The sequence below is a fragment of the Rhipicephalus microplus genome, chromosome 10 (assembly GCF_043290135.1).
Source record: "Rhipicephalus microplus isolate Deutch F79 chromosome 10, USDA_Rmic, whole genome shotgun sequence".
Taxonomy (NCBI): Eukaryota; Metazoa; Arthropoda; class Arachnida; order Ixodida; family Ixodidae; genus Rhipicephalus; species Rhipicephalus microplus.
In genome coordinates this window covers 34,993,175-35,020,542 of record NC_134709.1, presented here as the reverse complement: position 1 = coordinate 35,020,542, position 27,368 = coordinate 34,993,175, and the positions used below count along the sequence as shown (strand labels likewise).

Here is a 27,368-nt window from a genome sequence, read left to right as displayed (position 1 = left end):
TTAACGTGCACTCAAATCTGAGTCAGAGAGGGGTAATATTGCTTGTTTTAAGCATTGTGCATTGCGTCGGCCAGTTCATGTGTCATGTTGTAATATATAAGGCTTCATTCGGCTTCAAAAGTGTAATTTTTGCAAACGTCTAGACGAACGACAACAGGGGAAAGTGTTGTGTCTGAGTAAGTTTTTTTTTTTTGTTTGCAGGTACAGTATTCCGCAATGATGGTTAGAGGTTTATCTGTTTCTTTATATCTATTGAGCCGTATGTGTGGTGAATGCAGTTCAACATTGCTTAACTTCCGTTTGAATTTCATTTACATGTTATAGAGTAGTACCACCTTGAATACGGTAGTCACGCCTGCATTTCAACCTACAGTTACAGAAACCTCACAGCCTCTAGTCGCCGCGTTATGCTGACTTCAGCTGCTGACCCCAGTTTTCATGATTGTGTTATGTTTCGATGATTGATTAAAAGTGTCATTTTATTTTGTTAATGCTCTGAATATTTGGTTCAAATTGAATGCTTTAAAATAGTAGGGTACTTTTGAAAATGGCTACTTTGCTACGCTAAAACTATTCGAACAGTATTTGAGCCTGTAATCGTGTTCGATTAGGTGTCGTCGCTATTCGATTCGTATTCAATTCGACTCGAAAGTGCAAGTTTTCGCCCACGCCTCGTCTACATGCAATGTACAAAAGTTCCCTACTTGTTCCTCATAAAACTTCTCCACACAGCTTGCCCCACGCAAAAACACTTTTTTTTTAGACAAAATATGGACTGAGCGATGATCAAGCCCGATACAAGCCCGCCACTTTGAACACCGGGCCCGTCCCTAAGCCCGGAGCTTCAGATCCGAACCAGGCTCGGGCTCCCCGAGAAAAAAACAAAACACTTAACCCCTAAGTCGGGTCGCAATGGGATCGGATTTTGGAGTAGGTCCGAGTCCATGAACTGCTCTAGCCTTAAAAAGAATTTTCGCTAATGCAACCAAGCACGTCCTCTGTGATTACCTCACCGCTACCGTCTCGGAGCCCATGTTAGTAGAACGGTTTTCCCGAGCGTTCGGGCAACAGATGGCGACACTTGCTCGCAAGTACGGGGAAAGAAGAAGGGAGGGAGATGTTGAAGGGGGGCGTCGCGATTGTGTCGCCGTGGTGGGAAATCGTCTGCTAGCGGCAAAAGTGCGGCGGACTTTGTACCGTGTTGTCGATGGAGTCGGTGGCAGCGCTCTAAACGTCGTCTTAAGGTCGGACTTGGACTAGCCGACACTGTGCCCCGAGGGCATCGGGAGTGACGTCATCCGTGGTGGTCCACTACAGTGTCCCCCTAACTGTGCAGCCGGGAGGTAAGTCGCTTCTCTCGGAGTTTAGTTTTCGGGCGTGTACGGATCACCCCTCAACTTGTCGCGCGCGTTCGGGTAGGTTTTGAGCGCACTTGCAAATTTTTCGAGGAAGATGCCGCTACAAGCGAGAACTTCGTCCGGAATAGCTCCAATCACTGGGCGTAACACGGCAGCAAAAATTTTTTTAGGAGACTGTTAATCAAAAGAAAAGGAAAACAGAGATCGGAATTGTTTTTCTGGCTTAGTAGCCGGGACCGCGAACTTAAAATCGACGCAGTTACATCTGACCAGTGGCCTTTGAACTTTACTCACCACTTCCAATTTTCTTGGATACGCGCTTTATTTTCTTTTTTTTTTCTCAGAAATTAGGATCTGAATCTGATTAGCATTTCTCTTCTACAAATTTGTGACCGTTTATGGAATATGTAAATTTAAATGATTGACAGGACACTCGCATCCCGCCAAACGCGCGTTGTGCAGCCTAGCTATAAAACAGAAAATCAGTAGCATTCAGGTCAGCGCACATTCCGCGTTAATTTTCATGTTTTCATTGATACGCGCCCGATGTATCGCTTGACGCCCCTCACCAGATGTTGTGTGAGGATACATTTTCTGTGGTGACGAGCTACACGTGCAGCAATCACGTGATCTTATAAAGCGTACAATAACGCCCGTAGTTTTTTTTTCACGATAAATATACTTCCAAAATGATAAAGCAGAGGATAATATAAAATTTAAATTCTCAAAAAAAAAGACACAGCAACAGGAGCACTTGTGATGAAGTATGCGATTTCCTACGCGAGACGGAATTAATTGAATGATTATATTATCTAAATTAAACTTATTCTTCTACAACGTTATTATTTTTTCTCTGTTCTTGTTTTTTGTGACTTAGGCTAATGAGTTATTTCGAAAACTATATATTGCTAAACATTTAGAAATTTTAAACAAATTCGTTTATATAACAAGGTACCGCCAGTTACATCGCCGATTCGTTATAGTGGGTGGCGCCAATCTGAGGGTCAACCAACCAACCGAGAATTCTGAATTAAAAAACAAAACAAAAACAAAGTGCTTGCATGCGCGGACTTCAGTACGGTATTGAAATGAAAGGGGGTCAGTTGATACAGTCTTACGTATGCAAGTGGCTACCGTAGTTATTTCATTTTGTATTTCATTTTTTTAAAGCTGTGATGCTGTTGCGAAGCCATTTAAAAAAGATCGACTGTTCGATTTATGCCAGCGCTGGCCAAATTTGTATGCGCGGTCAAGGGAAAAAAAAGAAAGAGAAAGCGTTTCGTCTACCGTGAATTCATGTGAATACGTCGAATAATCTCAGTCGGTTGAATTTTTCCACCCGGACTCATCCTGTAATCCAAGTCAAAGCTAAACGCAGTCATTGCAATTGCTGCACCTTTCTTGGTACCGAATTACGGCGCTGTAAAGGGCACACAGACAGCACCCGTTTGACTTCTCATAGAAACTTTAACGAAAAATCTTCGCGAGCTCGTGCTTCTCCCCCCCCCCCCCCCCCCCCCACACACACACACTTTTTCCCCATAAATGCTTCTCGCAGGCTCCCGTGTAACACCACACGAACGTGAAATCGGTGAAATTGCCCAACAGTTGAGGCCGGCGTTGCTTGCTACGGCCTGATGGCAGTAAAACGCTGTGTTTAGAAAGAGTGGTCGACGATTTTGAGTACTAGGTACTCTACTATGGGAGAGCTTAAAGCCGTCCTATGCGAAGCCAGAGGAAATGGCTCGAGCGTAGCGCCTACTGCTGGAGCTGACAAATTCTACGCATGCTCAAAGAGTGAACTGACGATGAGACGAAGCAGCGCGCATCAAATGATGATTCGTGGCTTTCTATTTTGTTCTGGTTAACAGCCTTTTATTTTGTTTCTTGTTAACCTTTTGTTCTGTCATATGTCCTGATTTATGGGTGGATAATGTCGGTGTTCTTCCGGTGTTGCGTCCTTTTATCTTGTTTGTTCTGGTTAATAGCCTTTCGATAACCTTTTCGTTGTTCACAGATGTTTTTGGTTTCCCCATCTGCTGTACACGCCGGGCGGCGATTTATGGACGGAGGGACATTGTGCGGCGTTGAAGGTGCTTCGCCCTTGAAATCGCGCGCCCTAGCTGTTCCGCGCGGTAGCCAGGTAGTCATTAAATCAATCTTGTCGCGTCGGGCGATATGCTGGTCTACGTTCGGAAACTTTCCACGCACCGAGACAGGTGCAAAGCGACGGGCGACCGTTACAGCGCTAGGTTCGCGAAATTACTATTATGAAGCACGTTTCGAACATTGTCAACTACCTGCCCGAAATTGCGAACAGTCCGTAGTCCGTGCGAACATCGGTGTCTCTAGTTAATGTGCTTGCTTTGAATTTTGGCACGAACCTGCCCGCAAGTATTGCAAAGATGAGAAAGCGCTCTGCGCATGAGCAATGTGACTTACAGTGTGTTGTAACGTACGCGAAGCAGGAATTTCGGCTAGTTCGCACCTTTTGATTCTGATGACAGAAAGGCACCAATAGGCGATGATTAAGCAACGAAGAAATGACGCCACAGGTGCACAACGCGTCAGAAAGTTTGTTGACAAAAACAAAAAAAAAAGTAGCCACATATATATATAGTTTATACATTGAGTCCACGGTGAGGTTTCTCTTGCCTAAGAAACAAAATACGGGGCGACGTTCTACATTGCACAACTTCCTGTGAGTGCACATCCATCAAAACGAAAAGGAGAAATTGACGAAACAGATAAAAAAAAATTCAGCAGATCCCACGTGTGTATACCTGGGGATCGACGTTATGCGAAGCATGCGGAGGCAAGGCGACCGTGTTGCAGTTTTTTTTTTGTATTCAGCGACACGTCATGAAATGAAGCTAAAATATGTACAAATGTTGTACACACAGACACATGCTGAAGAGTTTCAGATGTTGATATAACCAGTTGTTTGCCCTTGTGCAACAATGCCACCTGGAACATGCGTATTAGCAACACCAGAAGCTGATATGAAGCGCTGATGCTCGCGAGCATGCCGGCCCTGGACACTTCTACGCAAAAATAAATTTCCGCGCATGGCAACTCTATAACCCCAATTGACGTTAACCCGACGTGACCGCTGCATCAAAGCACATATGTGTAATATGTTTATAAAATTGGGTAGGCAGCACTGCGAACACTATTGACGTTTCACGAAGATTAGCATTAAGAAATACCCGACATCGGTATCGTCGACCCGACGAATGCAAAGAATAAATTTCAGGGTCCCAGCTGGAATCAAACTCAAGCATTCTGCGTCGCAATGAGCCCCGCCGCGGTGGTCTAGTGGCTATAAGGTACTCGGCTGCTGACCCGCAGGTCGCGGGATCAAATCCCGGCTGCGGTGGCTGCATTTCCGATGGAGGCGGAAACGTTGTAGGCCCGTGTGCTCAGATTTGGGTGCACGTTGAAGAACCCCAGGTAATCGAAATTTCCGGAGCCCTCCACTACGGCGTCTCTCATAATCACATGTTGATTTTGGGACGTTAAACCCCACATATCATCTGTCGCTGCGAGCGTTCAGCGACCACGGGAATGATGGGTAGTACACACATTTGCCTAGTCTTCGTACTTGTGGGCAGCGAATCGTATTTGAGGCGTCATTTATTGCTGTGTTTCAGTTTTGTTGTGAAAGAAAAACTCAACCCTTTTAATCTTTGTGACCCTATTTGGAAAGGTGAGTCTAAAAGAATAAGGTGGTGAAGCGCGACCGCTGAACATTTACTGATTTTTGTTTCGGGAGAAAACAGCTCCAAGCCACACGAACACACACGGAGCCAAAAGTAGGCCAGAAGTACGAAGGTTATACAAATGCGTGTACTACCCATCATTCCCATGCTCGCTGAAGCGCCGTGCGTTGCAGCTCCCATAGACACTATATCGCCAGAGTTCCCTCTAGTGTATATTAGGAAACTCGACGCCTTTAGCGCGTGGGGACAAAAAATTCACCCATTGGTGCTTCCATCATACCTCCTCACGTCAGATGGCCGTAACGCGCTCGTTAGCGTTTTCAGAGGCTTTTTAGGGAACCTCTAAAGCAAGGCTTTCGTTACCCAGCACTCAGTGGTGGTATCGAAGATCATGAAAGGAGAGTATTGGGCTGGTTGGTTTTGCACGATTAAAACAGAGCGTTACGGTTACAGGGCTTGTTGTGTCAACTTTGCAACGTGTGTCCCAACTTATAGTTTAGACAGTGTGAGCGCTATAGCTTCCAGCTTTTTCACACTGTCGTCAGGTCCCCCCCCCCCCCTTTTTTTTTGACTGTATAGCATCTTTTCTTCACGCTCGAACTGAGCTGCGCTAAAGCAATATCATTTTACCATGCGCCAACCCGCCCGGTTAGCAGTATACTTGTCGATCTATCAATGCTTGCCACAGATGAGAAACAGTGAAGGAATGTAATGTGTGTAAGAAAGTTAGCTAGAGTACGGGTAGTATGCTACCCTACAGATGGGGGAGAGGGGAATAAGGGGGTAAAAGAGAGAAGGCGACACACATTGAACACCACACACACATGCAAGTGTTTCACAGGAGGTCGGTCAGGGATGGTGCCTTCAAAAACTCAAGGGGGGCTCGTGTATATCTTTCTGGGCCGATGTACTTCGACACCATGCTTCCAATATCCTTTTTTGCGTAAAGGGCCGACAATCGAATCTCTTCAGTGCACACTAAAAAGTCCGGCGATTCAGTTAAACACAGAACAGTAGCACAAGACATTGTCAATATATAGTCTCTACAAGGTTGCAGTTATTGCACTTGATTGACTCGGTCATATCAGTGCGATCGCTCTTGCCCCTCCACGGTGGTCTAGTGCCTAAGGTACTCGGCTGCTGACCTGCAGGTTCCGGGATCGAATCCCAGCTGTGGCGGTTGCATTTTCGATGGAGGCGGATATGTTGTAGGCCCGTGCACTCAGATTTGGGTGCACGTTAAAGAAGCCCAGGTGATCGAAATTTCCGGAGCCCTCCACTACGGCGTCTCTCATAATCCTATGGTGGTTTTGGGACGTTAAACTCCAGAAATCAATCAGTGCGATAGCTGAATGGGTGGGCAAACGTTACACCAACCCACAACCGACACATCATGGTGGCGTCACGTGACGAAGTATTTCATCGCAGGTATATAGGAGTGTGATTCGAGGAGTATGTGGGGGACGCATGGAGTCCAGTGTTTTATGAGCGTGTCTGTCTGCGCACCGTTCATAGAATGGCGACTCGACGACGCAAAACAAGAGCTGTGAAAACGAGCGAGGCGTCTCAACGTGCTGCTGGTGTGAAGCAACTTGCTTGCTCGTGGTGCAATTTTCGACGATTTTTTTTTATTTTCTGCACAACGAGGCATGCACCCACAGCGCAGTTGTTACAGCCCAGATTACAACTCTTGAATTTCAAATTCGAACTTAGGAATATATTTAACGCATTTATGCAGCGTTATGCGACGGGTATAAGCGCTATGATCAAGAGGAGAGGAGTAAAAACACGGCGATGCTTAAATGCTTATAAATGCGAATGATGCGAGTCATCCGCATTTAGATGCATTTAAGCAGCTCCGTGTTTTTTTTTCCTCTCGTCACCATCTTGTTTATAGCGCAACTCTTGTTGTTGTGCTATAGGCGGTTCACAGTTTCAGAAGGAAGGAAAATAGCAGGAAAAGAACGGCAGGGAGGTTAACCAGCTTATAGGCAGCTGGTTTGCCACCCACCGCATGGGAGGGGGGATGTGGGAGATGAAGGATAGAGAGGAGAGAGGGAAGAGATATAAACACAGCGCATTATAGGCAGCACACGCGCGCACACTCGGTCATATAGTCCAGTCTTGTCTTTCGTGGTGTGTGACATTGCTGTTACGGCCGCTTGTTCAAGTCCGTGTCGCGTAGGAATTTCAACAGTGCTTTTGTCTCGCCTTACGGTTTCAAAAACTGCGCCATAAAAACAGTACGAAAACAGGAACACATTCCCACACACTGCGCTTGTGCGCGTGTGTGTAATTCCTGTCTTCTTTCTCTGTTCATCGCATGCAGTTTAAACATTTCTATTGCAAACGCCGTTTCTTCGTTCAAAATGAACATCTGGTGTAGTTTATGTTTTAAAAATTGATTCACTTAAAGCGGCAGCGGGATAGCGTCAGAAGTGCGATAACATTTTAAAGCGACAGGACTTTCACTCCATTCTTTCAACTGCGCGCTATACGGCGCTTATAATTTACATAAGAAAGCTGTCGCCACGCAGGAAGCCCGAACGAAAACATTGGCGACGGCCGTGTCAAAACTTTTTTTCTTCTCGTGTTCGACCATTGTTTGCCCCGAGGGCACTCAAGTGCTATGGAATGCAAATTAAATTTGCATGTGCACCTTTATTTCTCGGTTTCTGAAATAGGGCTTATTAAGTCCCGACATCCTAGAGCACGCACTATAATGGTCTGAATAAACAGAAGAGGAGCGTTCAAGCAAAAGTAGGCTTTTTAATATGTTCCCTCCCTCTCTCCTCTAAAACACACACACACACACACACACACACACACACACACACACACACACACACACACACACACACATACACACACACAGATATATATATATATATATATATATATATATATATATGTGTGTGTGTGTGTGCGTGTGTGTGTGTGTGTGTGTGTGTGTGTGTGTGTGTGTGTGTGTTCATGTACCTACTCTACATACTGTCGTCGTACGTCGTCAACAGAAAATAAAATAAATAAAACTGAAAAGACAAAAATTTCAGCTGGCATACGGACTAACACACACGCCCCGTCCATTAGTTCTTTTATTTCTACGTTTATTACCAGCCGTGTTTAGAGAGTACCGTAGAAACGCACGTATAGGAAGACGCTGAACGTAATTCAATGTCCTGCCCTCATGTGCCTATCGTGTGGGGTGAAAAAAAAAGTTGTCTTTGCTGGTTTCTTATAATAAAATCCTTCCTCCTCCTCCTCCTCCTCCTCCTCATCTTCTCCGCGTGCGTTACGAGTAAAAACCACTTGGTTTTTTGGCCGCATCCTATTATTAGGAAAACGCGTTTTGTGTTTCGAAAAGCCCGCTGGGTTGCAGACGCACAATGAAGCAATCGCTAGCCGTGAGCATGCTGTTGGTTGGGTAAAGTAGAAATGTGGCTCTCGCAACATTATATGTAAAAAAAAAAGTTTTTGAAGAAAACGTTCGTGGGTTTCAGCCCCTTACCTCGTCCTCTTGGGTTGCTCGTTTGTTCGTGTAAAGCCGGATTTATTGGCTCGGCACTGTGTGCCTTACAGATGACTAGCAGTCCACCACGATGTATCATCAGTGGCTACACGGTGCTCTGCTGCTGACTCGAAGGTCGTGGATTCGATCCTAAGGTCGCGGGTTCGCATTCGGAGGAGGCGTAATGATAGAAGCCCGTGTGTTGGTCGATGTCAGTGCACGACACCAGATGGTCAAAATTACGGCAGCCCTCCAGTGCGGCGTTTCCTACAATCATATCGTGTATTTGCGACGTAAAACCCCCACCTCCTCCTCCTCCTCCGCCTCATCATCATCATCATCATCATCATCAACATCATATTATTATTATTATTATTATTATTATTATTATTATTATTATTATTATTATTATTATTATTATTATTATTATTATTACAAGTAGTATCGGACAACGCATTCAAAACCAACTTCTGCGTTTCTCAAGGGCGCGATCATCTTTTAAAAATACGAGAGATTCCTTTTTGGGGGTGATGCTTTTCGCTATACTCTTTTTTTTTGTCCGCACTATAAAAGAACGGAACACTCTGCCACCGGATATAGTCTCTAATGATTCTAGTGATGAATTTTTCCATGCTTTATGAATGTTTTCTTTTTCATGTGTTAGAGCATATGTACTGTACCCTCCCTAATACCTAACAAATACTTAATAAATAATAAATAATAAATAAATGAGGTACCAAATCAATAATAAATAAATAAATTTATGCACACATCTCCGTAATAGTCAAGCCAACAACCCAGCGAACAAAAAGAAAGCGAGCAAGCTAGTTGTTAATGCCCGACACCTTCGAGGTCGTTGGCTGTGAGCTCGAGCGTTGAAGTTCACTTGCGTGAGCGCATTTGGGGGCGCTTTTATGCAGTACTCGCGTATTAAAATGCTACATCAATTTTTTTTTTCGGTATAGCGAATCATGTGGGCAACTGAGGCCCGTAGTCATAATTGCTTTTCGGGGAGGGGGCAGGAAAGGGGGCACTTGTTGAAAGCTTTAAAAACACCTTTTTTTATTTGTCCTGGCTAAACCACCCCGTTATACAAATTTCGGAGGGAGGACGAGGGGGGGGGGAGACGAAATACGTCACAAGATGCGGTAGGCTTGTACGCCGTGTTTCGCGATATACTGAGAACCTCCGCGAAAGAGGCGCGAAGTTTCGAAAGACCTCTCCACGTCGTGCCACACGGAATTCATAAAAATAAGCGCGACCCTAGAAAAGCAAGCGCACGAACAATCTCTGCTCCCCTACTCTCCTCTAACCCTCCACCATCCTAATTTGTGTCTCCCACTTCCTGGAAGATAATTTATGTCTCCACGAACAAAGAAGGAAACGTGATGGACAGGCCCTAAACATTTGTCTTTCTTTGACTTAATTACGCAGGAGAAAAAAAAAGTAAAGGTGGTACTGTCATAAAAAGGTTATGAAATGGCGGGGGTGGAATGGGTGACGTATGTAGGCAGTCATGACTTTCGTCGAATTATCGGCCGTTTGCGAATCGTGGTTGAAAGGGGGGGGGGGCGGGAGGGTGCCGGTATTAATTGGCACTGCCGTATAAACCTGTGTGCAACGCACCGCACGCATTAACGTGGCGAGTAAAATTTACTTTACTCGCGCTATCCATCCGTCCGTCCAATATGACCTATTTCGATTAGTAAATTTTCGCAATCGACTGAACCCGCGCACGATACCGGTAACTTAGAAGCGACAAAATGTGGAAGGAGACAAGAAGAAAGGGAGAAAATGTGTGTGTTTGTGTGTGTGAGAGAGATTGAGAGAGCCTGAATAAGCCTCATGTGCCTATCGAGAGACTCATCGATCATAAATTACTCGAAGTTGCAGCGTGTCCTACAGGCGGTCAGCAAGAGCAAGTAAAGCTGAACACGCTGAAAAATCATTTAGTTATCGTTGCACCGCACAGCTGTAAAATCGAGAGCAGAAGTGAGGGTCTGTGGATTTTCAATGACAGGCCACGTAGGCTTTAAAAAAAAATCATCAGAAAGTTACTGCTGGAGAATCGACAGAAAGTGTCAAATTATTATTTGGTACTGCTCATGATATGGCGAACCGTTGTGGCACGCTTTATTTCTGCGCCGACTGAATGATATGCTTACTTCAGTGGGGCAGAACTGTACCGGCCTACTTTTTTTTTACTGCGTGCTGATTCTAATGAATCAAGACGCAGTGATGATTCTAACGTCCTGCCTTATTTTTGCGCGGTCATCCCATGGTAAGTGTAGATGAGGTATGCACTTTAAGTATCATTTGTGTGTTTATGCGAGCAAAAAACACGCCAAGATCACGAGGAACACCGTAGTTGATGGCTCAGGGTATTTCGAACACCCGACTATGTGGGCTGATGAGCTGTGAGGCCTGGGCCTCAAGGTATCCTCTTCAGTAAAAGCCGGCTCATAAGTCGATTCAAGGCATGTTTTTCGTAAAATTAACTAGAGAAGACTCAGGCGCTGTGATCGTTCGGCGACCATGGGAATGATGGGCAGTTCAACGGATTTGCATAGTGTTCGTAATTGCAGGCTTTCACTCGCACTTGTGGCGTCGTTTATTGCTGTGATTTGGTTTCGTTTCGAAGAAAAGAACAAACCCCTTTTGAACTTCGTGGCTCGATTTGAAATAGTAAGCCTAAAAGATTAAGGTGGTGAAGAGCGACTGCTCAACATTTGATGGCTTTTGTTTCATGACAACGCATGCCCCACCGTGGTAGTCTAGTGGCTAAGGTACTCGGTTGCTGACCCGCAGGTCGCGGGATCGAATCCCGGCTGCGGCGGCTGCATTTCCAATGGAGGCGGAAATGGTGTAGGCCCGTGTGCTCAGATTTGGATGCACGTTAAGAACCCCAGGTGGTCGAAATTTCCGGAGCCCTCCACTACGGCGTCTCTCATAATCATGTGGTGGTGTTGGGACGTTAAACCCCACATGTCAATCAATCAATCAATCAATCAATCAACCAATCAATCAATCAATCAATCAATCAATAAATCAATCAATCAATCAATAAATCAATCAATCAATCAATCAATCAATCAATCAATCAATCAAACAATCAATCAATCAATCAATCTTGACAACGCATGCAGCTTCAAGCCATGCGAACCCAAACGGAGCCAGGAGGAGGAAGACTGGACAAATACGTGTACTGACCATCATACACTCGCTGAAGCGCCGTGCGTTGCAGCTCCCGTAGCAACTAGCGCCAGAGTTCTCTGTAGTGTAGTTATAGAAACCTGTATTATTCAAGGTTCAATGGAGACGGGAAACCTTCGCATGCGCAGCTGTCTTAGATGGCAGACACGTTACCGCGATCTTATAGAACACTATATATGTTTAAGGCGAAAACTTTAGATGACCCTCCTGTTGACCAACGGAACATAGAACGCGGAAATTGACCGTCGGCGGCGTCGACACGAGTGATGCGAGAAATCATGATCCCGTAATGACGTCACCACATGACGTCACCATGATGTCTAACATGGTCGGTTGGTCAAAGGTGGGCGGATTTCGGAGGCCGTGCGAAACCAGCTACGGTGCAGTAAGCTTGCGATGTCTATCTTGGAGGCAATGGAAGAACCACGTTAGATGAATAAAGCTCTCCGAGAAAGGCGGTCGAGGATCGGTAGATCGACCGTGAATAAAAGGAGGCGGATTGCGTTCTTAGAGTATTTTTTATTTACGTCGCTGTTCTCGTGACGCCAATATTTTTTCTTCTAGCGTTGCGCAATGACAAGCGCATCGATGAAATGCAAAACAGTTGCGAAACGTAAACACACTTTTTTTTTTGGGGGCAGCCGTGCACACTACCACAGCGGTGTCACTTATGTCACAACTCGTCCCTCACTCATAGGCAAAAACGTATGCGAGAAGAACGAAGAATGCCGTGGTGGTCGCACCCTCGGCAGCAGCATGCGTCTCGTCCGGGCCCGCGCAGCCCATCGGCGTTCGGGAAAGTTGAGACGGCATTGACTGCGAAATCCACGCTGCGCGTGTCGCGCGCGCTCAGATAAACAAAGCGTGCTCAGCAAAAAATACGTGGACGGACCGCAAGCAAGTAACAGCCCCCCCCCCCCCCCTTCATATATAGCAGCAAAAAAATTGTGTTTTTCGGTGCCAGTTGGTAAACATTTCACCCGATACCCAGCGAGTTATTGCACATCCGAGTCGACTCTGCGCGACCGCGACGTACGTGTTTCGGTATCGACGTCGAAGCTGTTTTGCAGAAGCTTTTGGGCGTTGCTTGCCGAGACAAGGTGTCTCGTAACCCTCGTTCAATTATCGGCTAATGAAAGAAAGCGAGGACTAGGACACGTACGGATACATAGATTGATGTGTGGCGTTTAACGTCCCGAAACCACCATATGATTATGAGAGACCCCGTATAAAGCCGGGGTTCGGTAATTTCGACCACCTGGGGTTCTAGAACGTGCGCGAAAATGTGAGCACACGGGCCTACAACATTTCCGCCACCATCGGAAATGCAGACGCCGCAGCCGGGATTCGAACCCGCGACCTCCAGGTCAGCAACCACGAGCACCTCAACCGCTACATCACCGTGGCGTATACTGCTGCTCGAGCAGTCACGAGATCGAATTCCGGCCGTGGCGGACGCATTTTCGAGGCGGTAAGATGCTGGAGGCCTGTGTGCTCAGAATGATGTACACTTTAAGGAACTCCTGGTGGTAGACCAGAAAAACAGAAGGACACGGACGTTAGCCAGTTCTCTGATTGGCTGGCTACCCTGTCCTGGTGGTCGAAATTTTCGTAGCACTGCGGTCTCTTTATTAACGCTAAAAACTGAGATGCCCCGTGAAGGGCGAAGACTGACCATCAGGTGCCGGCGTCCCCCATCGCCAACACCGGAGAGAGAGAGAGAGAGGTTTATTATGAGAGAGAAGCTGGGAGGAGGTTGGCCTGAACCAATTTTCAGACCTGCTACTCAGCGTTAGGAAAGGGAATGAGGTTATAAAAAAAGTACAGAGACGGTGTTGATGATGATTAAAATAAAGGCGATGATTCGTCGTCAACACGAGGAATGTGTGAAATTCCCGTCACTTGATGGCGCCACAGTACGCAGTCATCGTGACGTCACAAGCACAAGTAACCAAAGTTTGTGAAGTCAGCGTTACGTCACTACTATGTTCAATGGTATCCGCCACGGTGTACGTATCGGTGGCTAAGGTGCTCGACTGCTAGCCCGAAGGTCGCGGGTTCGATACCGGCCGTGGCGGTCATGTTTAGGTAGAGGTGAAATGGTAGAGGCCCGTGTACTGTCGATGTCATCTTAAAACTTGGAACCGCAAAATCAACGAGGACAAGAAGGAACACAGAAGCACAGGGCGGGGCGTGAACTCGCAACTAAGCTTTGTTCAGAGGTATCCATAAATATATACACAGCCGAGTGGCGCACGCAGGCGCAATGCACATAACATTTTACAACGCTAGTCAGGATCAGCACATTCATCACAGCAAAGTTTCCAAGAACAGTTTTTCCTTACTGCGCAGCACAGCAAATGTATCACTAATACAATCACCTCATTTTTAAAATGATAGTCCTGCGCTTCTGTGGTCCCACCTCGCCTCGTCAGATTTTGCGCTTCCAAGTTGTTAAGATTCAGAACAACTACTCCAGCAACGCATTCTTTTTGTGCGATGCTACAGCACGTTAGAGAACACCAGACGGTCTAAAATTTTTTTCCGGAGCTCTCCACTACGGCGTCTCTCATATTAACATCGTGGTTTTCGGGACGTAAAATCCCAGGTGTTATTATTTTAGCAAGGCCCCACACGATGACGTTATCACATGACATCATTGCTCGGTGAAACGTGGGCCAATCACGGAGGCCATGCAAAAAAAACAAAAAAAAACACGCGAGGTCTGGAAACCTTTCGGAGGAGGAGGGGGAAGGAAAAAAATAATCGACTGAAAAGAAACATACGGCTTTCCGCTTCCATTCCAGCTACGCTATCGCCTAAGAGAGTCTTGTGAACATTTTGTTTTCTGTCTAGATCCAGACGTATAGTGAGCATTCGTTAAAATTTAAATAAACCAAAAAGGAATAATAAAAACGGCCTCGTCACTCTGACGAGGTCAAAGACTGCGCCGTAACACACGTGAGGACCGCGGCGGTGCAATTTCGCGCTGTCTGAATAGAGCCTCTCAGACACAGGCCCGCGTCGTCCAATAACGCTCGCTTTTTAGACATCTTTTTTAAATTCTCTTTGTACTCACCCCTTTTGCGATAAGCGCCCGAGAGCGCTACAAGGCCCGCGCTGCCGTCATTGAAGCCTCCCGACGCGAGGGATTAAGCGCGGCTCAGTCTCGGGCGGGCGCTTGCCGTCCGGAGATTCTGTACCTTCTTGGTTGCTTCTCTTCTCGTCTCGTCGACCCTTTGTCGGCGCGGCTGTTAAGTAGACGAGCAATCACGGCGGACCAGCGTGCTACACTTCAGCGCCGGGACCCGCGGCTCGACGATGACGCAGTCGCCTATCGAACGTACACACACTTTTCGTTATTTTAAGAGGGCCGTATACGCTGCCGAGCAGGTTTTGGCGCCAATTGGGCGAGGGCCGAGATTACACAAGCCACGCAGTGCGTGCGGGTGTAGGTGCTCCACCCGGGTGTAGGTGCTGGACCCGGGTGTCGTATTTTACAGAGGAAGGTTAAGTTCGCCGTTTATGCGCAGTTAATTGAGAAACGGCGCGTGGGACAAGGGTAACAAGGGATGAGGGATTTAGGGAGAAATAAGTTTGTTCGAATGCCATTTGTGCTCTGGTGCTCGGTATGTCACAGCGCAAAAAGAAAAGGGAGGAGGGACACGGGCCTGGTGTGCTACCTCAGGTCTGCGACGCTGGAAGAGGTGCTACAAACACATCGTTGACTTACAACATTCTCTATTTACACCAACCAAGGTCAACCAGATAGAGAACCAGGCAAACGAAAGAATGGGGGACATCACCCACCTTGGTTTCTCGGATCGTTGCGAAAGCCCCGCGTGTACAGTGTCAATTTTTATGAAAGGGAACACGGGGGCGCGTGGCCTGCGCGTTCCGGCGACTGCCGGCAGCGCCTTCAAGCGGGAGCGATAGCAACCACAGTCCCTTTACGCGTCATCTCGTGGCACGCAAAACAACCATTCGTTGCTGATCTGGAACCAGTGGCAAGATTGCGACCCCCTCCCTCTTCAAAGCGATTACGCGAGAGCCGGTAATCGCCTTGAAGGGGGAGGGGTTGCAATCTTGTCGGTCTATGTCAGCAACGAATGGTTGTCTTCCTCGCCGCGAGATGACGCTAAAAGAGACTGTGGTTGCCCTCGCTCCCACTTGAACGCGCTGCCAGCAGCCACCAGAGCGTGCAGGCCACGCGCCCTCGTGTTCCCTTTCATAAAAATTGGCACTGTACAAAAATGCGCACGTTAGGACGACATTGGGAATGCTTGGCAGACCGACAAAGGAAGGCATTACGTTGTTTTATAGTCCGACGTCGACGAGCTTTCGCATCAATGATTTTGCCTTTACAGTCCCCCCCCCCCCCTTATGCATGTCGAAGTGGACGAGGAATCAATTTCAAAGAGAGTTACCAATCGATTAATATCTAATTATTGATTAATTTATCAGTGCCAGCATTCTTCTTGATAAATTCGCTTGGCAGTTAATTTGCCATTTTTCCTTGTTTTTAGTCGATCGACCTCAAACAAACTAGCCTTCAACCCTGCATCCGATTCTAATATCTGCGAATGATTATTACCTGGGCCAGGCAAATCAGCGCCGTGGTCGCGTTCGGTCCCGGTCACGTGTACGGAAATGACGAGTGTATGGTTCTGCGGTGCAATCTCAATTAACGCGAGAAATAAGTTATATTACGTTCATTACGCTTCTCGCGCTTAGATAAGAGCCTTATCTAGAATGTTATCTAGGATAGGATATTATAATAGGTGTAGCAATAGTTATTCATTGAGTGTAGTGAGACCGTTAACGCTGAAGTTGGAAGCGAGCTCATATGTAAACAACAAACAAACAAAATAAACAAACCCCTTGTCGTGTCCCATTAAAACTTGGCAGTTCAGAACTTGAGATAGTACAGCGTATTAAGTGTCTGGGAATAATTTTCGATCAACACATGTCTTGGAACGCACACACTGAAAAACTATGTGGCACTATATCAAGGATTTCGGGCATATTATCCCGGGTGCGTTTCTCGCTACCTAAGGCAGTTAAACTTCTCATCTATAAATCCCTGTTTTTATCTCACGTCAACTACTGTCATCTGGTTTGGGGTACGACCACTCTAACAAATATCTGCAAACTGCACGTCATACAGAAAAGGGCTGTTCGTGCCGTTGCAAATGCTCCATATCGCAGTCACACCACTCCCATATTTCACGACATGAAGCTGCTACCTCTACCTGAATACTACCGCGCTTGTGAAACGCTACCAGGCAGGATTAAAAGGCGACAACCTTTTAGGAACCATTGCCAACCTAAACCACCGCAAAGTTCTTTATAACACGCGTTTCAATCACACATGGCTTATCCCGCGCACGCGCACTAACTACGGCAAAGAAATGCTGCGCTTCCTCCTGCCGTTTCACTTGAATGCCATATCGTCTTCCATTTGAGTGACTGTTCTGATTGTAAGTGTAGTAAGCGTATGGGCACATGCCCCATATTTTTTTTTTACTTTGGTGCTAATCTTGCGATCTTTTCTTGCATCGTTACACTCTTATTGATATCGTATGTGTAAGGAAATAATTACGGTCATTTCTTTGAGTTTATTACTTTTCAATCTTCATGCTTAATAAAAGTTTATCCAATAAAAAAATAATAAAAGTTTGTCCAATCCAATCTTCATGCTTTATTATGCTTATGCTTATTATACTTTATGCTTTATGCTTGCTCAAATTTTTGTACATTGTCACTGCAATAAAAGTGTTGCCTATGCTGCCCATTTGTAAGGGGTCGTGGTCCCAGTCAAGCCCACTAGAGGCTTTTTGACCACGGCCCTCAGCATCCCGAATGTTGAAATAAATGAAGTTCATGTCTAGCGGCAAAACGTTTTCGACGACGTGTGTACCGCAAGACGGCCGACAACAGCGTACATTCTTCACGGGATCGGCATTATGTAAACGCATGCTTTAAAGAAAATTCACCGAGTCCCTCAACAAGCGTGGCCGCTGCTACAGTCAATTAGATTTAAGCGTGTAGCCATTTGTTCTCCGAAGAAATTAGGCATCGATTCAAGTTCGCCGAAAGCGACCATTCATTTAGGCTCTCGCAGACGATGGTGAGCGGCTAGTTATGCAGGAGATGCTGGCTAATTTGTAACCTGTCTATTTCGAACAATCTAGGAGAGATGTAACCAGTTTGGTCAGATCAATTAAAGCCTTTTCATCGACCCAAGCCACGCAGCTTTGCTAACGAGTGCAGTGGTGTTCTCGAAGAACGATGCCTGAGGGACGGCGTTGAAATTAGGGGATGTTTCCCCACGTTCTCCGTTGCTAATTAACCTAATTTGATAACACCAACCTACGCTGATGGGATTTCTGCATCGTGGTCATCCTGTTAACACGAGTCAACACTGGTTTACTCTGATTAACATATCCTTTTTTAGAACTGTCTTGTTGCCTAAACAAGGGTTCGTGGTTCCTTCGAATTGTCGCCTATGAAAGTTTATCTGTTAGGCCTCCCACATAATGTATAGGGCCTTCCCTATGCATATATAGTTCTAAGTTCGAAGCCGGGCGTGGACATGTCGCGTAGCAGTTTGAGCTAACGAGTTTGCCCATAGCAACGAATGTGTTGTCCCGACGGGTGTGAGTCGCGGGAAGGTGATTGCCTCAAGGATAGCTTATTGGACAACCAAGATCAAGATATCCAATTATATTGACAGCCTGAAAAATATTAAAGAATATAATGAGAATTGTGAAGGAAACGCATATTTTAAAGGGCGCCTGAAGAACTCAAAGTTCAAAGACGACGGAGCAGTTTCTTTTTCGCCTTGACTGCCCTCCCTCCTACAGCCACGACCTCCTGCTGGCCAGACATTTCTCCGTAAATTACGTGGGCAATCTGAGCTCCAAGCATTGAGCCTATCGACATCTCGCCCATTTCTTCTGCATGACAATACTTTTTTTCTCTCTTTTTCTCCCTCTCTCTCACCTTTATGCCCCCCTTCCATTTCCCCAGCGTAGGGTAGCATACCGGGCATGTGCCTGGTTAACCTCCCTGCCTTCTCTCTTATTGTTCTTGTCCTCCCTCCACACAGGACGCACAAGATGAACTGAAATCCTTTGATCGCACGCTATGGTCGTGCTAGACAAGGCAGAGTCTGTGGCTGGCTGCACGGAGGAGTGGTGCAGGAGATGACTCACAACTGACATAATCCGCATATGAGCCAATCAAGAGTTTATATTCGCTTGACGTCACGTGAACAGACCGCTGACGTCAAAAATTGTGCCGAAAGACGGAACAAGCGAAGAGAGAAAGAAATAGTTTTTTTTCTTTGTATTCTCGGAGGTTCCATTGGGACCCTTTAATACTCGACACTCTAACAATACTGAAAAAGAATCAGACTGACCTGGTGCTGGTCACCGCACAGCCCCACTTTATCATTAGCCGCTGCCAAGTTCTTGTCCCTGCATCCCACTGACCTCTTCTGACAGATTGATAGTTATCTTCTTAATTTCGGAAACCTGCTTTATTTAGCCATTCAATGGGTAACGTGTTCTAGGCTACGCTATAATCTAATTTAGCCGGGTACAGTGGCAACGGTGAGAGAGGGGGGAGAGGTGCCTTTGATTGGAAGCGACTTGATTGATGATTCGCAAGAAGGCGCTGAATACGTTATCTCCTATAGAGACGCATTCACAACGCGGTTTCACGAAATACCTCCTAATAAGGCAGACAGCGTACACGGATGAGAAACAAAGTACAGCCTACACTAGCAACGAACGAGTTCTCGTGTTTGCCGCTGCAGACTCGAAGAGAAGAAAAGACATTGCACCAAGTAGGAAGCAATGGCGAAACATGCGCAACAAAACTACGCGCTCCAGGTAGCGCGGAGACAAGGATCTATAGTGGAGGTGGTACGTGTACGTGTCAAAGGATACATTGTAGTCGCAGACACCGCGCCTTGCTCTGTTTTACCAAGACAAACAGCCTAATGAGTGTGGAGGAAGCCTTCAGCACAGGGTTGCTTTCACAATGAATGCCGTGGAACAATGTCGACGGTGCCATTGAAGCTCCGAGAAAGAAGCATGAAATCATATTCTGCTCGGAGAGTAAGCAACACAATAGAAGCACGCCGACACGCATACATCCCTTCGATATGCACGATAGCGAGAGTGATGCTAATATATGGACTGTTGCATCCATTACGGACTGTTGCATCCATTCATGTTACCCTAATTATTGAAGTAGACATGTTCCCGGCCTACTTACCAAACAGAGCTGTGCCAGCGGATGCAGTGTGTGTGTGTAGTTAAGAGAACGGTACACCTTCATTACAAGATGAACGCGTCGGCTACTCGGTTGTTCATACTCAAACTGGAAAAGCACGAAATGGGGGGTAGAATTAGTAAAAAAATAAGTACACAGGAATCCCTGGCTAATAACTACGATTGGAACAAAGAATGATAGGCGTTCGATACAAACGGTAAGTTGTACATTTTTCGTCTAGTTTCATGACTATACAGCTAGAACTTTACCCGCAACCCGGTTAAGAGTGTGTAGTTCAACATAAAAAAAAAGAAAAAACCAAGAATGCGAATATGTAAAGTCGGCCAACTTCACACGACAATATGCAATGGGTCGCCAATTCGTGAAGAGACCTGTCACACATCAATATGCACGAGTGCCACCGAACGGTATGATATTCGCGTTCATCACGTTCATTTTTGAGGCCGACTAAGTGTTCTAGAATATTGTATGTTTTTTTATCCGCTGTTTCTATAACCTCAATTGAAAGTAAGGGCTCTGCGTATATTTGTGTTTGCATATTCAGAGTCCACGTATATACTGCCCTCGATGAATTTCGCTTCCATCGAAATACGACCGCCATGGCTGGGATCAAACCCGCGACCGTCGGCCCAGCCGCCGAGCACCGTTATTGCTACACCACAGGGGCGGACGAAGATGGACAAGAGGATGATGATGATGAAACAGAGGAGGATGGTAAAGAAGAAGAAGAAGAAGAAGAAGAAGAAGAAGAAGAAGAAGAAGAAGAAGAAGAAGAAGAAGAAGAAGAAGAAGAAGAAGAAGAAGAAGAAGAAGAAGAAGAAGAAGAAGAAGAAGAAGAAGAAGAAGAAGATGGTGACGAAGATGGTGAAGAAGATGGTGACGAAGATGGTGACGAAGATGGTGACGAAGATGGTGACGAAGATGGTGACGAAGAAGAAGATGAAGGTGAAGAAAATTTGGGTCGGCTTGCTTGAGCCAAGAGTTGACGTTGAAGCAAGGAAGCAAGTAGTGCTGATACAACAGGCAGATGAGTAACCTGCAGCACATTAGTGTTACACAAAATGGGTGGGATAACGGAGAAAGCAGAAATGTGATCGAATTCGGAAGCGCACTGGCATAAGATAGAATCGGTTGGCGCAATACATGATATTAGGAGACCGCTGGAGGACAACTCGGTCCTGCAAACAGACGCAACACAGAAAGGGACGGCGGGAAAGATGGTGACATTGACGAACCGTTTTAGTGAACGCGCTGACGCAATCTGTGACGTAATTGGAAGTAGCGGTAGTGTCACCAAGCGTCTCTTAGTTTGAACGCATATTCATATCATCTTAACAAGTTTCCTGTCACGATATAGATCGCCCACGTATATCACTGTAGAAGTTAGACCTATCGATCTATCTTTCTCGGTGATTTGCGTAATTTTCACCGGCGAGATGTTGTAATGCCTTACCAGCTTACCGCCTTTATACAACTGTGATCGCGCGCGTTTTCGATACGCTAAGCGCATCCGCGAAAACGACCGCATTATGTGTACACGTGGAGAAATGACGCATGACTATAGTATTACGCGCTCACGTGAGCACTTTGAACTATACATCTACGCGTGTACACGAATGTGTTATCCCGGCTCAGGAAGAGCGGTGTGCTGATGACCGTTCCGAGACGTCGAACACATCGAACTGTGACGGCGTTGAACTTGGACGGTTTCAGTAACGCATTCTTGTAAACATGTTTATATGTGGGTTTTAACGTCCCAAAACCACCGTAAGAATATGAGAGACGCCGTAGTGAAGGGCTCCGGAAATTTCGACAACCTGGGGTTCTTTACCGTGCACCCAAATTTGAGCACACGGGCCTACAACATTTCCGCCTCCATTGGAAATGCACCCGCCGCTGCCGGGATTTGATCCCGCAACGTGCGTGTCAGCAGCCGAGTACCTTAGCCAGTAGATCACCGTGGTGGGGCGCGTTCTCGCAAACAATGACTTCGAAACAGCCGTACCGTTCTGCTTCCCACACTGAAACATAATCCTTTTAGCAACCGCGAAACGTAGCGGACGTGTCCTGTCCCCCAATATGAGAGCAAGAAGAAATCTGTGATCTCCATGACAGAGAAAAGACATCTTTTCTAAAAGGTATTTCGAGCGCGAACACACGACACGATCACTCACACAAGCACACACCAACCAGCCCAAAAACAAGTTCTTTTATAAAAGACATATCATTTTCCGATATAACACCTCTCTTCATGAAATGTATTAAAGTACATTTGTCAAGAACTCAATAATAATCGTTGTGGTGTTACATCCCGAAACCATGATATGGTCATCAGATAAGCCACCGTTGAGATCTCCGGAAATTTCTACCACCTGGGGTTGTTTAACGCACGCCCCTGAATCTAAGCGCGTGAGCCTCTATAGCATTCTGCTCCCATCCGAACGCAACCGCCTCGACGGGAATTCCGTCGCGCTACTTTGGGGTCAGCAGTGAAACACCGCAACAGTTATACCATGGTATACTCGTCAGAAAGAAGCAAGTATACTGGGAACCAAAGAGTAGCGAACACGTTTTCTTGATTGATTCATATGTGGGGTTTAACGTCCCAAAACCACCATGTGATTATGAGAGACGCCGTACTAGAAGGCTCCGGAAATTTCGACCACCTGGGGTTCTTTAACGTGCACCCAAATCGGAGCACACGGGCCTACAACATTTGTGCCTCCACCGGAAATGCAGCCGCCGCAACCGGGATTCAATCCCGCGACCTGCGGGTCAGCAGCCGAGTACCTTAGCCACCATAGACCACCGTGGCGGGGCAACACGTTTTCTTGGCATCCACCTGACGCCTGCAGGTTGAGGTTGCTGAGGATTTCTGCGTGAGGATTGCGGGCAATATGGTTACCATGAGTGACGACGTTCTCGGGGAAGTTCCTGTAGCACGAGTTTCTGAACTGAATATGCTTTTCTCACTCGAGGAACTGGATGCAGCTCTAGCCACTAGCAGACGTTCGTCGTTACCTGGGCCGGACGGTATTACATACGCTGCTTTGTGCCATCTTGGAAGACGCGGCCGAGACCAGCTACTAAAATGCTACAACCAGTCATGGAACGATGGCGTCGTTCCAGAAAGGTGGAAGTCCAGCCGCTTGGTATCAATCCTCAAACCTGGAAAGTCGCCGCTTGATCTGGCATCATATTGACCCATTGCGCTATCTAGCTGCGTGGAGAAAATAATGGTAAGAATGGTTCTGACACGCCTCGAGTGGTACCTTGAACGCTATAATATATACCCAGAGGCCATGACTGGTTTTTGCAGAGGCCGCTCTTCTATTGATAATGTCATCGACCTCGTAACATCTGTGCAACAACAGAAATACCTCAAGCGCATCTCGGTTGCAATGTTTCTCGATGTGAAAGGTGCATACGACAACGTAACGCACGATGTCATCCTAGATGCCTTGGCGAACACTGGAATCGGTGGAGAAATGTTTCAATGGATTCGGAGCTACCTACAAATGAGATCCTTCTTCGTGTTTACTGCGGGAGGCCGCACCGTTGATCATTACACCGCTCGTGGCGTTCCACAAAGCGAGGTTCTCAGCCCTACGCTGTTAACCTCACGATCATTGCCCTTGTACAAAGTCTACCTCGATCAGTCAATCTCTCTGCATACGCTGATGATATATATATCTGGGCTTCAGCAGTGACACGACCCCAGGTACGCGCACGGCTCCAAAAAGCAGCGAGAATAACGTCGATGTACCTCCATGCTCGAGGCCTCACAATTTCCACCGAGAAGTGCGCCTTAGTCCCTTTTACCCGCAAGCCCATGATCTATTATCCTGTTTCCATTGACAACGTGAACCTTTCGTATACGAGACGTCACCGATTCCTGGGTGTCATTATCGACAGAGATCTCTCGTGTAGTGCTCACATCTCGCACTTGACGAAGAGGCTCAGCTCTATCACACACGTGATGAGATTTCTCGCTGGTAAAACGTGGGGCACATCAGTGTCATCTATGCTTCAGCTGTACAGAGCGCTCTTCTTGGGATATTTGCGGTGTAGCACGCCTGTGCTTTGCAACGCCGGAAAAACTAACATCAGGGTCCTGCAAAGCATTCAAGGCCAAGTCCTCCGCACATGCTTGGGGCTACCTCTGTGCGCTAATACGTTAGCAACGATTAGTATTGCTAAAGACCATCCGATCACGACATATATAACTGTCGACACATTCCGGACACATATCCGTCACATATACAGAGTGCCTAACCACCACCTTGCCAGCTCTCCACTATAGAAAGACCAAAGGCAGCGTTTTCCAAAGTTGTTGCGGCTAACCAGAACTCCATCGTGGATATGCTCGCCCGCAACCATACCACTATCTCCATAGTGGTGCATGAAAAGACCCACTGTGCACCTTGAAGTGCCGGGGATATCCAAAAAGGCAAGCCTGTCATCTGCAGCCCTCAAGCAGATCTCACTGGTTCTGCATTTGTCGTATGCTAACCGAATTCATGTTTACACGGACGGTTCGGTCTCGGGAAGTTCTACAGGTACCTTTGTCATACCATCTCGATCAAGCACCGTCAAATTCAAGACATGACACGTCACGACATCTACGGGATCCGAGCTTCGAGCCGCTGTGGAGTTTGTTACGCAAGAATCCCCTAGAAGATGGGCCATTTTCTGCGGCTGCAAGGCAGCCCGTCAATGCATGCGAAGTCTACGACGTGGAAACTACCACCAGATGGTGTATGGTATTAATGAAATTTGTAATCGCGCCGCTGATCAAGGACACGACATTGTTTTACAATGGTTGCCGGGTCACTGTGGCATCAGTGGTAACCACCTCGCCGACGACGCTGCCCGATGTGCCCACGATGGAGCGCCCACACTGTTAATAACCTTGTCAAGAGTAGACGCAGCAAGAGAACTTCGTCACATCGTGCATATGCCACGCTTGCGCACTGCAATTTTCCACTTAACTCCAATCATCGCCCTAAGAACCTTAAGTCATTACTCCAGAAACAACTGCCATCCAAGATTTCTCGACGTGACGCTACAATGCTGTGCCGGCTGTGGACTGAGGTAGCGTTTACGAAGTCATTCAGCCATCGCATTGGTATGGCAGATTCATCCGCGTGTGAAAGCTGCAACTGTATAGAGACTATCAAACATCTCTTGTGCTACTGTGCCCAATTTGATGAAGGTCCCCGGACTCTCCAGTGTGCCTTAAATAGACTCGATGACCGGCCATTTAATGAAGCAAAGATCTTAGGAGTCTGGTCGCGCAGCACATCAGCACAGAAAGCCACACGAGCGCTCCTGAGATACCTGACAGCAACTTCATTGAGGGACCACCTGTGAAACTCGGCATTGTGTGTGTGATGTGACATGTGTCTATCCTTATATCTCTCTTTTACTCCCCTCTCCCCCTCCCCATGTGTGGGGTAGCAAACTGGACGCATAGTCTAGTTAACCTCCCTACCTTTCCTACATTTCTTCCCTCTTTCTCTCTTGGAATCCATTGTATAGAGACAGTGTATCATCCTTCAATAGCCAAGTAAGGGTGAATCCTATCTTTAGCGACTGCCCCACCGCGGTGGTCTAGTGGCTAAGGTACTCGGCTGCTGACCCGCAGGGCGCGGGTTCGAATCCCGGCTGCGGCGGCTGCATTTCCGATGGAGGCGGAAATGTTGTAGGCCCGTGTGCTCAGATTTGGGTGCACGTTAAAGAACCCCAGGTGGTCTAAATTTCCGGAGCCCTCCACTACGGCGTCTCTCATAATCATATAGTGGTTTTGGGACGTTAAACCCCACATATCAATCAAATCTTTAGCGACTAGCGCGAAGACACCACGTACTTCATCTACACTACGTAGCGGTCAGACTCATATAAACGACACCCCTTTACAGTACGCTGACAGTACGTTACTCGGTGCGTTATTTATCCGATATCGCACCTGGCACTGCGAACAGTAATACACGGGCGCTACTTTCTCCTCTCTTCTACTTCGTATAGTATCGCTTTGTACGCTCTACAAACTGGGACGGCCAGCAACAAACGACGCGGTAATACAACGGGCAAAGAGGGAATCGGCGTCGTTTGGTAACCTTACACATTCTCGTCTGCACTGTCGCCCATTCACACCGCATTACCACGGTCTCTCCGCGGTCGCGCGGAAAAGGCGACCGCACCATAGATGCACCCAATTATCGTCGTCCTCGTTTCGTAACGCTACACACAGCGGCACAGGCGGTGGCGGCGTCGTTGTTCGGCCAAGGAGAAAAGACCACCGCGCGGCTGTGGGAACAGGCGATTCCACGGTTGATGGGGAAACGTTTTCTCTTCTCTTTCTGTCCTTGCAATCGGCGTGTATACAAAGACGCACCAGCGTGATCCTCTCGCTACGGCCAAACACTGATCCGCTAGTTTTTTTCTTTTCTTTTACGTAGCGATCGCACGTAGAACGGCGTGGAAATAATGATAAAGAAAGCCTCGTCTCGTCCTCTTGTTTGGTGAACTCCCAGGGTTGTACTGTTATCGGAGTTCTCCCTAAGCGTGCTCGACTGCCCGGAGACGATTACATACCCGCGTAGCGGATGGAAACGCAGCGACAAACTGCGAATGACAAATAAAGAGAAGAAAAAGAAATAACTACAATGACGCGGGACTCGATACAGTGACACAAGTTGCTGTCGGTTTTCCCTGCTTGTTTAGGTACCATTGTACCGCTGTGCACTTGGCGCTGTGCGCCTTTCGAGTCGTTACACAGAACACCTATACACTGGTTGTTAGTCGCCGTTAGTGCTGCCCAATATGTTCTGTTCCGTCTGTGTTTGCACACTAATGTTTTAGGGGTGAAGCTCCTTATAGCGGCACCCGTTCGTCCCTTGTAGTCGTAGTAGTAGTCGTAGTGTGTAACCAGTCTTAAATTGTGACCTCAAAGGTAGTGCCGGTGGGAGATTTCTTCTGTGCGTCGTTGAACAATAAAGAATTCGCAGCGTGCGCGTTAACTAAAAGCCGAATTCTCCTGTCTCTCATTCCCCCTTAGCAGCCATTGGCATGTACATTGAGCACTATCTGACAAGAAAGGGTTGCTACGTTATACTTGCTGGGCATAACCTCCTTGGTTTAAGAAATGTTTAGCGAGCGTTGGGCCGCAGTGCCATCAATACAGTGAACTAGTATATACCATGAACTCGAGGTGGTTAAAGGTGGGAAGTAGACACGAAGCGCAAGCCGTAAGAAAGGGTG

General features: G+C 46.9%; 1 protein-coding gene across 1 annotated transcript in view; it reads left to right on the top strand.

The window, feature by feature from the left end:
• Positions 1-1,202: 1,202 nt before the first annotated feature.
• LOC119180575 (QRFP-like peptide receptor) overlaps positions 1,203-27,368 on the top strand; it is a 125,166-nt gene continuing 99,000 nt past the window's right edge. Inside the window, exon 1 of the mRNA XM_037431675.2 lies at positions 1,203-1,343. The gene's annotated coding sequence lies outside the window, so the exon portion shown is untranslated. The remainder of the gene's footprint in view (positions 1,344-27,368) is intronic.